The sequence below is a fragment of the Rhyacophila brunnea genome, unplaced genomic scaffold (genome assembly GCF_057557595.1).
Source record: "Rhyacophila brunnea isolate RB1 unplaced genomic scaffold, BYU_Rbru_1.0 scaffold_12, whole genome shotgun sequence".
NCBI lineage: Eukaryota > Metazoa > Arthropoda > Insecta > Trichoptera > Rhyacophilidae > Rhyacophila > Rhyacophila brunnea.
Window position 1 is genome coordinate 11347432 of NW_028232774.1, and position 12980 is coordinate 11360411.

Below are 12980 nucleotides of genomic sequence, written 5' to 3' on the forward strand. Positions count from 1 at the left end.
TCGGATAATTGAATTATTCAGGGCCATGAGATCGCGCTGACAATTGTATGTGATTAACAGAGAACTAGCATCTATAAAATATGTAAAAAAAGGAATTTAAATAGACTGAGAAAACTATGTATAAAAGAGACTTATAAGTGTGTGATAAAATTGAATTGATAAAAAGGGCGCCAAGTGCTGTCTAAGTGTGTACATAATTAAATACCATGTAAATAAAGAAAACACTAGATTTAGAGATAACAATAGTTGTTTATTATAGGCAAAAAAAACATTAAATTTATTTTGACAAGTATAACAATTGAAATTTAGGAGACTCGGTGATCTTTGTTATGCGAAGACATGCTATTCTACAAAAAAACATTATAAATAAAAATAATAGTGTACTCATCTGCTCTGCATCCCTTCAAATTGTAGACACTGAATTTTAGAAATTAATGTTAATAAAAGTTCAATAAAGTGAAAGAAAAACTGATTTTTATGTGGCCGGCGTCCGTCCGGCCATGTACAAAAAGTAGGTTAAGTTGAAAGATCCATCCAGTTGAGAAGTCAGGGTAAAAGTGAACGAGATCGATAAAGGTGAAACCCTCCTGTCCGCCAAAGTACAAGTAGGTATCAGCAACGGCCGCAGGGTGGGGGTTTGTGTGAAAGAGAATCGATCTTGCTTCCTCTTCTATCGGTGAGAATTTACCTACTCTCAAATTACGTATAGGTACGTATCCACAACGTGACAACACCCCTTTTCCACTCAAAGAAAAAAAGATTGAACTCCTCCCAGGGTTTTCATTGGCAGTCAGCTGTTCATGGTGTGACTTATCGTGGTTGAATTTGCCCACGGCTCGTCAGCATCTCGACCATTGAAGTTCAGTTGCCTCTGCCAGAGTAGCTAAGTAGTAGACCATCGTGTGATACACTGACCCAAGATCAGTAGTGGAGAGCAGTTCCTCATCTTGCAGAGTGGTTTGTTCCAAGGGCTTGTCTTTCCTCGAAAATCTTTGAGCATCGTTTGAGAAAAACACTTCGCAACACAGGCGTTTTGTTCACTTTGGATTCTTTTCACTTAAGGAAATTTCGTTCCTTATTTTTTCACTAAAGGAAATTACGTTCCTTGTTTTCACTTTCACTGAATGTTTCTTCAAAGGTAAAATTGTCATTTTCACGTTGAGAAAAAAAAATCTTGATGTTGATGATAATGATAATGATAGCAAATACCAGAAATAAAATTGATCACGAAGTCTCAAAAAGTCTCAGAAAAAATAATAATAAAATTATACAGTAAATATACAAAAATTCAAAAACTTATGCTAAACAATACCAATACAATTTATACATGTTGTTAGTCTGCCAGCATAGCAAAAAAATGGTTTTAAGTTTTCAAATAGAAAACATTTGCAAAAGATGATAAATGATTCGTTAATAATAAAAAGCTTTATGAAGAACAAGCAAAGATAAAATTAAAGCGTAGTAATAAGGTATCAAATAAATGAAAGAAAAAGATACATAAGCAATTTAAAATAACATCTATCAGTATGTTCATTTCCAAATTAAAAAACTACCAGCAAAAAAAATACTATTTTTAATTCAGTCTTCAGTTTAATACCGTTACGTGATATCGAGAACATTAATTAATTTATTTTTAAGCTCGCCATAATTTATGACATTCTCATTTAATCGAGTTGACATAGCTTTTAAAAAAAAAGGAAAATATGTTTACAATTTAGTAAACTGATTTGACAAAATAGCTTACCTTTTAATGGTAATGCTTAGGTAAATACAATACATTAAGTAGACAATGTGATATTTAAAATAATACAAAATCTAGTATTGCACAAGCAACATCATAATAATAATGACTTATACAACATAAAAGTTTAAAGATGTAAAGTATCAAGTTACAATTCTTTGATAATATAAGTAATATTTTACAAAGAGAAATGCATAGATAAGTTTAGATAAAGTTAAGATAACTCTTGGGAAGTTGATTTAGTGCAAAAAATTGTGTTGGTATAAAAAAAAACAGAAAGCGACCAAGTCAATTATTGCGTTAAAGATTAGTTATTAATAACCAGTAGATCCTGCGATAAGCACATAAGGATAACAGGTGGAAAAAATAATAACATAAAAGATTGAAGCAGTACAATGAAATGCATAAAAAGAATACAAGCCACTGCCACAAATAAAAATTCTACTTCCCATGAATTTCTTAGTTGCTGGAATGGTGTTCACTTCAAGGTTTTCACTCAACGGTTATAATACTATCTCACTGATTGCAAGCAGTCCGTACATTTATAATTAAAACTAAATACAATTGAAATTTCAGATCAGTATGCAGACTTTTCTGTTTATCCCACGAGGATACTAATCCAGCGTGATGATGCGTGGAAATCTTCTACGAAACGTTATTTAGAAAAAATGATGCAATAAGAAATACCTAGTCACAAATCTGTCTACCACGATTTCTCTACATGAATCTACTAACAAATAATATTAGGCTTATTAGCGAACTAATAATAAAGAAAAATTACGATTACTCTTGACAAAAAAACAAAAATCTAATCAAAAAAACTCTGGCTTTAATGTCTGCTATTTGCGTTTCAATGCTCTCTTGATGCCACACCTCAACAATTCTTTCTTCAAGGGTACACTAAGTTTTATACAAGTCACATAACTGTGAATTATTGCTCGTTGTATACCATCAGAAGTTCCATGCACAAATCATTTGACATGTTACATGAGACAACCAAGGGTAGGTTCACATTTAATTCTAACTTAATTACTGCAAGGTAGAAGTGGACATCAAGCTTGCAAAGAAAAACAAAGAGACTTCTCTTATTACGACAAATATGCCCTTTCTTGGACTCATTTTTTTACTAACTAAAATTAACCTAATGTGAGACCATTCATGAACAAAAATGTGCGAGAATTACAAAATAAACGAATCTATTAAGAAATCATAATAAACGAGAGCTGCAACACAGCCACATCAAAAACTACATCGTAAGCTAGTGCGAAATTACTGTTAGATACCACCAACGATATCTATAGATAATTACTAATTTAAGTAAAATCCATAACAAAACAAAGAATTTACTCATGTTTCGAGAATTAAGCTAGACAAGCCAACCACTATGCTTTCATGCAAAGAAAGCATTCTGAATTTAGAGCCCGTTACGTGACAAATTCATTCATAAGATCTGCTTCTTCTCAACCTTAAATAAGAATAGTAGTGCAATAGCTTATGAAACTCATGCCATAAGACTAATGACTAAATAGAGTGATTGGGTAAAGCTCCTCACTAAATGTTCCCGACCCAAATCAAAGTATCTGTGAGCAACACAGATAAACTACAAAGTAAAGGACCAATCCTAAATGTCCGCGACTTCGCAGTTAAAGAGAGTATGGAGATGTATGAAAATTAAAGTTTTTCATAGCAATCATCCACAATAGAGTAAGATTGAAAAAAAACTAGACCTCCGAACTTATAGTCACTAACACTTACTTCCTATCAAATACAAGCTCAATTTTCATTTCACAAAATTAGTTAATAATACTAAAAATAAAAAATATATAACCCTAAAGTGAAACCAAACCATTTTGCAGATTGATTTAACAAATAAGATAGTCAAGTAACAATAAATTACAAGAAAAATTCTGTACACAGTACAGTTGTAAAAAAAGAAATAAAAAGAAAGAAAAATCATGTTTTAGTGTGAAAACTGAATTGTCCTTGCAAGCATTTGCGTAAAAGCCCTCATGACCACAACCTAGCAAAACTTAAGATTGAAGATGTTGAACGTCCTCAACCATAAAGTAATAGACACAATTAAAAAAACAGGATTGCATTTGGCTGTTGACCACTGGAATACTGCGACACAAATCTCTGCAAGCCGACATTGCTTTTCATCCAATAAAAGCTTTTCAGTGTTGTAGTTGTGAACCTTGAATGAGATAAAACAAGTATGTAGATTAAAATTGTCACAACATGTTGAAAGAATATTTGAAAACATATAATATAATTTGTAAGATTTTATTTTAATCTTAATTTTGAACAAAAGAAATCTCGATATCAGATGTAACGTATAATACTAAAAGATAAAACTAATTGGAAAAGAGAAAAAAAGTAAATGTATTATCTTAAATGCAATATTTTAAGTAATTCATACGTCATTTAAGTATATTATTTACAATACAAAATTACAAAATCATCATACCTAATTTAAACACAAGTTTTATAGAGTAACAAATTTGTAAATATCAGTTTCGATATATAATAAGAGCATAATTAATCATGATTCATGAAAATTTGCAAAAAAAAAATATATGACATTAGAATCATTAACATAGGTATAAATTGAAAAAAAAAACTTAGTTTCTAGACATGCTTATGGATAGAATCACCCCCCTTCGAAATGAATTTGAAAAAAAAAAGAATGAGATTGAGCAGAATATTTCCTCATTTCCAAACATTGAAAAAAAACAAAGGTGTCATTAAATTGGGTCGTATTTCCTATTGTCTTTGAGTGACAATGTTAATTCCAAGATTAATAAATACAAATTTAGTGATTTGCCAAGTTAAAGTAAAAGTATTTTGGTAAAACGAAAAAACAAAGGTAGCAATATTAACAAGCACACAAATCAGTTCTCAGTTTTAAGAAAAATAAAAGTAAGGTAGTTTGTCAAAATCATTTAAATTGTATTGTACAATTTTAATAAAAGTGAAATTTAAAAAAGTAGTGTGCAATAAAATAAGTTATATTTAGATTAAATAGAAAGATTAATAGTAATTTAAAAAATATTATGCTGATTTGGCAATATCTCAAATATGAAATTTCCCTATTGGTTTGAGATTTTTATCTCCAAGCAAGTAGATTAAAGGCGAAATTTTCTTTAAAACAACGTTTTCCACGAACCTCGGCGCCAGTTTGCTAGAAAAATAATTAGCTGCCGATGATTGCACAAAGCTCTTTCGGTACATAATGTCTAAATCTTTGTGACGAGTGGACATTCTAATTAATTTGTAATATTTAACTTTTCCATAAAAAAAATAACAAGTAGTTGTTTGAAATTTTATGATTTTAACCGTACTTCATATTTTACGTGAAGACGTTAAAACTGCAGAAAGATTGCTAAAGAGTAAAAACAAAAAACTTTACAAGATAAGCTTGTAGAAATGTTAGAAAATGAGCGAAAAAAAAAATCTGAAAAAAATTTACTGAGCTCCCAGACAGTTTAAAATCGCCGTGAAATGATGAAAGTCTAGATAGAAAAAAATAATATTGAAATATTACTGACAAATTATATCGAGGTTCTAATCGATGATAATTAATGTCGAAAAATAAAAATCGAGATAATCAATAAAAAATTAAAAAATATTGAAACAATAAGTAAAATTGTCTAAAATGAACGAGAAATTTACGAATCTTTAGGTGTAAAAAAAATCTCCGATACTTGAAATTGAAAGAATAATTATGATAAAATTATGAGTATGAAAGATGACGAATAATAATCTGTAATAGAATTTAATCAAAAGATGAAAATATTCAAAAAATCAAGCAGACGTAATAAAATTACAGTAAGTATTTATTTTAATAGTCGTTGAAGTAGTGATGAATCTCAGGTTTAAGATTAAAACTGCGACTATTTTATTTTAAAGATTAACATAGTGAAAGTTAATCACTGGCAACGAATTAATAACATCTGAAAAGAAATAGTGATGATTTAACCAGTTACTTAGCTTTTCAATTATATCCTCTGTGATATATTGAAGAAGGTATGTGGAAGACCAGATATTTGTCCTCCCAAGATTGAAGAAGACAATCTTGATTTTTTTTTTAAATCCTCTTTGAAGCATTCATCAGAATCCCATATGATGCAATCGAGTCAGTAGGTATGTATGCCCACGCGGCATAATAATTATCTGAAAAAATATTCATGTTATTTCCATTCTAAATTGACTAAAAAATAAAAAAAGGTGTGCTACTGTAATAATATTATAGCATTATAGCTTCCCATTTGAGAAATAATCTAGAAGCAAATTAAAAAAATTAAATAAAATGCTTGTATTTTAAATGATAATTAATAAGAATGCAGAGAAAAGAGAGAAAAGAAAAAATAACTCTCGTGAGAATCATTGTAAGCAGATTATAGTTGTTTGAAAAAGTAGGTATAACCACTGCATAATATAATTATATTTTTGTAATAGTAATGAGAATGCTTGAAACTTTATACTGAGCAGTATCTATTGAACAGTAGGTAAATATAACCATTAGCTTATTTTAAGTTACTAAAGTTTACAAAAAAATAATTTGAAATCAACCAGAATAATACAAGGATTTATGTATATACACTAGGTAGGTAAAATTAATGTATTTTAAATGTAAAGACATTTATTTAAAAGAATATTAATAAAGCATTTACAAGAACTGGGTTTTGCTAAGACCCAAAACATCCATTAGGATCGGATATGGTCAAAAGAAAAACCGAATGCCTAAATAGGGGTAATTAAAAAAGGTCTAAGTAAACAATATAATAAAATATCAGATACCTAGAACTAAGTGCTTCAAAACAATAAAAATGCAGCAAATTTCTCCGAACTGCAATAAAAACAATACAAAACCAGAATGCTAAGAAATACCCGTAATAAAATCGAGGGTTTTAAACCTTGAGTTAATGTGTTTCTGTGCAAAATAAACTGCATTTTAAATAAAAACACATCCGTTTCAAATATTTAGAGAAAGCAATAACAATAAAGTTGTAAAAGTCCCAAAACTAAATTGGGGTGCAATTAAGAGGGTCTAGAGCTAAATGTGACAATAGGCTAATAAAAATAAACCCACTACCTAGAAATGGTAAAGATTTTAAACAATAACAAATAAATGCGGTGAATTCAAAGAATTTTTCTCCGAAGTGCCGTAAATATAATTGGAAAGCAGATAAATAATATTATTTAAGTGAGAGATACAAAAACTAAACAATTGTTAAATGTGGAAAAAAAAACCAAGGGTAAAATACATAATGACGGTTTCAAATTACTCTGAAATGCATAAAGTAGGTAACGACCTTGTTTACTATATTTCTATAATTCTATTTTGTCCCTGCCTAACTACTTGCAACAAAATGTTAAGAAGGTTTTATACCTGAAATGGGTTTTTGGAAGTAATAGGAATATACCTACATGAATGTTTTCATAACTACACATTTTGACAAAAATTACGGTTATTAAATTTTAACATTGCCTTAACAACAAAAACTTTATGAAAAAATAGAATGAGATCTACGGAAATAATTTACGCGGGAAAATAAATTCATATACCTACCTACGTAGTTTATCTAAAAAATTACAGTCAAAATAATAAGAGAAAAATAATCAAAATGAATTGACAATCCGCCATTACAACAAAGCTATCTAACTATGATATTATATTAATTAAAGTTTGCGATGATAATAATTCCTAATATAATTAAATATAGACAAATCTAACACTAAATTGAAACTTACTAAAAAAGCAAATTAGAAACATTTGTATCAAATTGGATATTTAAAAAAAAATATTAATACCTACTGATTATGCCCTATAATAGAATATCAGCAAGAAAAGATGATAGACGATGAAATTAATTCTGTTTATAACCTCATCTAATATTTAATTGAGAAAAGACTAGGTCTAGTAGATATTCTTATCTGCAAATCACTAAACAATACCCTCCCTGACGCTAGAATTGATTAAAATTTTAATAACTAAGTTTTAATTGAAACTTTTAAATATTAAACTTATTCAAACAGAAGAATTATCTTATTTAATATGACACTCAATAATATAAAACAATCACTGATTTAAAATAATAACTAATAACCAGAAAAATAACCACCAAGCAGATTTTGCAATGAACAATGCCGCAAGCTATCTACAAACCATACACTTTTTATGAAAAATAAATACTGAAAAGAATATAAAGTTCAAACATAAGATTAAAATAATAGTTAAAAAACTTACCAAAAATCAAACCACTTGTAGACACTAAGGACAATGGAAGCTGGTATAGAAAATATATTAAAGAGTAGGTATAGATAGCATAACACAATTAAGTTCTGAGATGTTGACACTTCGAAAGGTAAGACTGAAATGAAAGATGCGAACTGCCCCGTACCTAATATACAGTAAAAATGCAGTGCCATGTGGAGAAACTAAAAATCTGCGTTCGAAGCATCTACGGCCTCAACAAACAAAACTATATGAATTTCGCTAAATTATTGATATCCTCTATCAATATTTAATTGGATGTTAGAAAATAAACGCACAATGTAATTAATACAAATAATCAAGCGAAGATAATACAATCCACTAAATTTAACATAACATGAATTAAGTATTTTTGGCTAAGAAAAAATATATGAACCTAGCATTATTTATATAATTCAAACTAATGCATCTATAAAATAGTTTCTAACCAAAATTTGAGAAAACACAGAACCAAAAACTATGTTTAGATAGGATTTGCTGTCAACGGACTTTCATAAAATTCATAATTCAAACAATTCACTAAGAAAAAATACTATAACAGATTTAATAACTAGAGTCAAATGCCGTCGGACATGAAAATTTTCTGACTAACAACATAGTAATTAAAATATCTATCTCCGCAAGCCAAAGATCACGTATCATCCGTTTTATAAGAATAAAAGAAATAATTTAAGAGAATAAAACAATTGACAAAGTCTCAATTAAATTAAATACAAGTTCCACTGAAAAATCACACACAATTGACAATCGATGTTAAAATAGTTTAACAATCGGTCCTATGTTGTAGCGCCAATTGTAATATTAGCTATCAACTGAATTATAAATATGTGAATAAAAATATAAATTGTAGAAATTGCAAGTTAAAGGTAGAGCATGATTAGATTTAAGCGTGAATAGTAAAATCGGATAATTGAATTATTCAGGGCCATGAGATCGCGCTGACAATTGTATGTGATTAACAGAGAACTAGCATCTATAAAATATGTAAAAAAAGGAATTTAAATAGACTGAGAAAACTATGTATAAAAGAGACTTATAAGTGTGTGATAAAATTGAATTGATAAAAAGGGCGCCAAGTGCTGTCTAAGTGTGTACATAATTAAATACCATGTAAATAAAGAAAACACTAGATTTAGAGATAACAATAGTTGTTTATTATAGGCAAAAAAAAACATTAAATTTATTTTGACAAGTATAACAATTGAAATTTAGGAGACTCGGTGATCTTTGTTATGCAAAGACATGCTATTCTACAAAAAAACATTATAAATAAAAATAATAGGGTACTCATCTGCTCTGCATCCCTTCAAATTGTAGACACTGAATTTTAGAAATTAATGTTAATAAAAGTTCAATAAAGTGAAAGAAAAACTGATTTTTATGTGGCCGGCGTCCGTCCGGCCATGTACAAAAAGTAGGTTAAGTTGAAAGATCCATCCAGTTGAGAAGTCAGGGTAAAAGTGAACGAGATCGATAAAGGTGCAACCCTCCTGTCCGCCAAAGTACAAGTAGGTATCAGCAACGGCCGCAGGGTGGGGGTTTTTGTGAAAGAGAATCGATCTTGCTTCCTCTTCTATCGGTGAGAATTTACCTACTCTCAAATTACGTATAGGTACGTATCCACAACGTGACAATGTCATTGGAAACAATACATCAGTGTTATTATTTTTTTTAGATTTTTGGTTGATTTTCGATATTGTTTGCTACTGCCATTCTTTCAAACACTGCATCGTATTATATTCAATTGGGTATAAAAATAGAATGCTTTCTAATAAATTTATTTCTCATTATGAAATGTGTTGGCGCGGAAAAATACAATGGCGACCGCTGAATGATTAGGCGTCCCGCAGAACGATTTATCATTATTGTAAAAAGACGATGTTGTGGAATCACATTACTGCGAGCTCTAAAAACGCCGCACCCGTGAAAAGGTTAATACCAATTTATTTAGTCGATTTAGTGGCTATATTATTTACTAGATATATTACACTACTATTTGATTCATAGTAAATATTTGGAACGATTACATGGTGAGCGCACAATTTTACTATTGTTGAGGTGAACTGGGAAAGATTATTTGGTTAATGAATTAATTGTATACCATCGTCTTCTGTAGAGGTTTACTCAACCCAACAACTGACGAATTATTGTCTATGCCTATTTATATAGCATAGACAATAATACGAACAGGAAATGACAGTCAATAAATCAGTTGCATTTCGGCCTTTCAACAGTGTAGTCAATTTACGCGCGTAACTCCGCGTAATGTTCAATCTAAATTCAAATCATAATGTAAACCTTCAAACTCAACATAAAAACTAATGTGATAGTCCTGTATTATTACCGTATTTATCCAAACTTATTATCTACAATATAAAACCAAGAAAATACCACCACTGTGTAGTATTCCTTGCTACCCGAATTTACCATATCACGCACCCTCAACGTAACCTTCTAAACAAGATACCTAATCTTAATATCGGGGCTACATCAGCATCTTCGATAACCCCCGATACTTTTTCTGTCGTGTCTCTGTGAGAGATGCGTCTCGAATCTTCTCAAACATACCTTGGCCACCGTAACGGCCGTGTCATTGGCTTAAGATTTATTATCGATGGTGTAGCTGGTTGAATCGAGCGGACTGATCATCAGATATTTCGTAGTTTCCTCGGCGCCACATTTGCCATTTGGAAGATCGTCGGAGTATCCCCACTTCTTCATATTGTCATTGGTCCTACTTAGTCCGAGAGCATGGTGAGCTTAGACGTGGTACCCCCTGCACTGTGATATACTGACATTTTTTTTTTTAAATTCAAATTTTTATTAATTTATTTACAATATATACTTAGTGTAAAGATATTGTGGGTACCTATGTCCAGTTTTTGTCGAAATTGATTTAACGTACACGAAATGTTTGTCTGTGTCGTATCTTAAGATATAAAAATATTGAACCTACCTACGTCCAAATAGAATATTTGAGAAGACATTAATTGTATCTTTCAAATACATAATAATGTCCTTTTCTCATCCATCACAAATCTTAAAATTCGATTTTCACAGAACATACAAAACTGGACATACCTAAAATATATTTGCACTAAACCATCGATATAAAGTGAAATTTACAAATTACAAGTTCAAGACGTTCACAACATGACATTTAAAAATAAAGACACAGTATCATAATAGTAATACCAAAATAAAAATAACATACTATCGACTAAGGATACTTGATGGAATTTGAATTTAAATTCTAATTGATTTAAGTTTTGTAATATTTCATTTCAATCATTTTTGCTATACAGGTTTTGACTTTTGGCATCATCAGGTACTCACCTTTGCCAACTTCATACTGACAGAGAATACAGTTAATTATCATGTTTTATATATAGCAAACAAATTAATGCAATAAAAGAACGGGAAAACATTATTACTAAATTAAGAAGCAAATATCAAATCTAGAGTTGGAAATATAAATTACAGATGAACAGATACTTCGCATCGAGTTGATTGTTGATCCATTCCCATTCGAATAGCGAGTTCTCTTTGCAAAGTTCCATCTCAGTGATATTTCCCCAGATATTTGAAGCTGTCGAATCTCTCAATGTTTTATAATATATATGACAGTAGTGTATTTAGTAATCGAAGTGAAATAATTACAAACACTCAGGCTTTGAGAAAATCATATAAATGTATTGTATCCTCACAGGGAAAGAAACCCGGAGCTCCCGGATGAAAGACTGGCGTCTTACGCACTGCACCACAAGAGCCGTCTATTTGTAATACGTCTCTTCAAATCGATAAATAATGACAATGGGAGAATGTGTTTGATCACTGACAGTTTTGAGACTGGATAGAAGATCACAACTCTATTGACGTTGGACATGTCTGGAATAATAAATTAATATAATTATCATGCCTAGAAAATTTTCGTAATTAAATTATGTTCACTACTCAATAAATTTAAATATGATACCTATATTAATAGTAAAAATCGACCTAGCATACTATACTGCACCATAGAAATGTGATGATGGGAAATCATATTACCCACTTAATGCATCGTATATAGACCACCTCCCTAGTGAAAAGGTTAATAAGAAAATAATCTACGGGATATCTCTCTTTGATTCGTTTCCAAGTAATTGGTAATACATACTAGCATTAGTAATTTAATAACTATGGTTTATGACAATGCAATATTTTGGCTATGGGTGTGGCTTTGTGACCATAGAGTAAAAAATAATTCAACGAAGCGGGTGTGGAGCATATCTTAGGCGTGCTTTCAAAATCAACCTGCATTATTTAATATACCCAAAACGTATTATTGTTTCTATCGTGTATTCATTGGACAACAATTCTTAATTCAAATAGTAATAATTTATAACTAAGTTAACCATACCATGGTAGTGACCCGTTAAAATTAAGTTTTTTTTTTTGTATTTTCGAAAGAATTGACTAACCTACCCTAAAGTACTGCAATTAAAAAAATACAGTTAAACTTATCACTGTTAGTCAATTCTTACTAGATGGATACTTGTAGACCAGCTATTTTTGAAATAAAATAAATCCTTTAATAAATATGAAATGGGTACAGAATGATAAATAATATTTGTATCAACTTACCAAATGACGTTTACAAGAACGCACGAGTTAACTCGTCCATGGCATGACGCAACATACATGCTTTGACAAGTTAACTCAAGGTTATGTTATGTATGTCCATTACAATGACATTAATATGGACGAAACATCTGGGGGAAAAAATGACACTCACTTTTTTGTCGGGTCTGCCGAATGGCATAATCTGTTCTATCGCCATTACAATAAAGGTGATATTGCTATAAATTCCCGATGCTTTTTGTTGGGTCTGCCGAATGGTTTGGTTCGAACGGGTTCGCTCAAACGAACATTGATACTAGAAACAGTGTTCTAACGCCATTACAATAAAGGTGATATTGC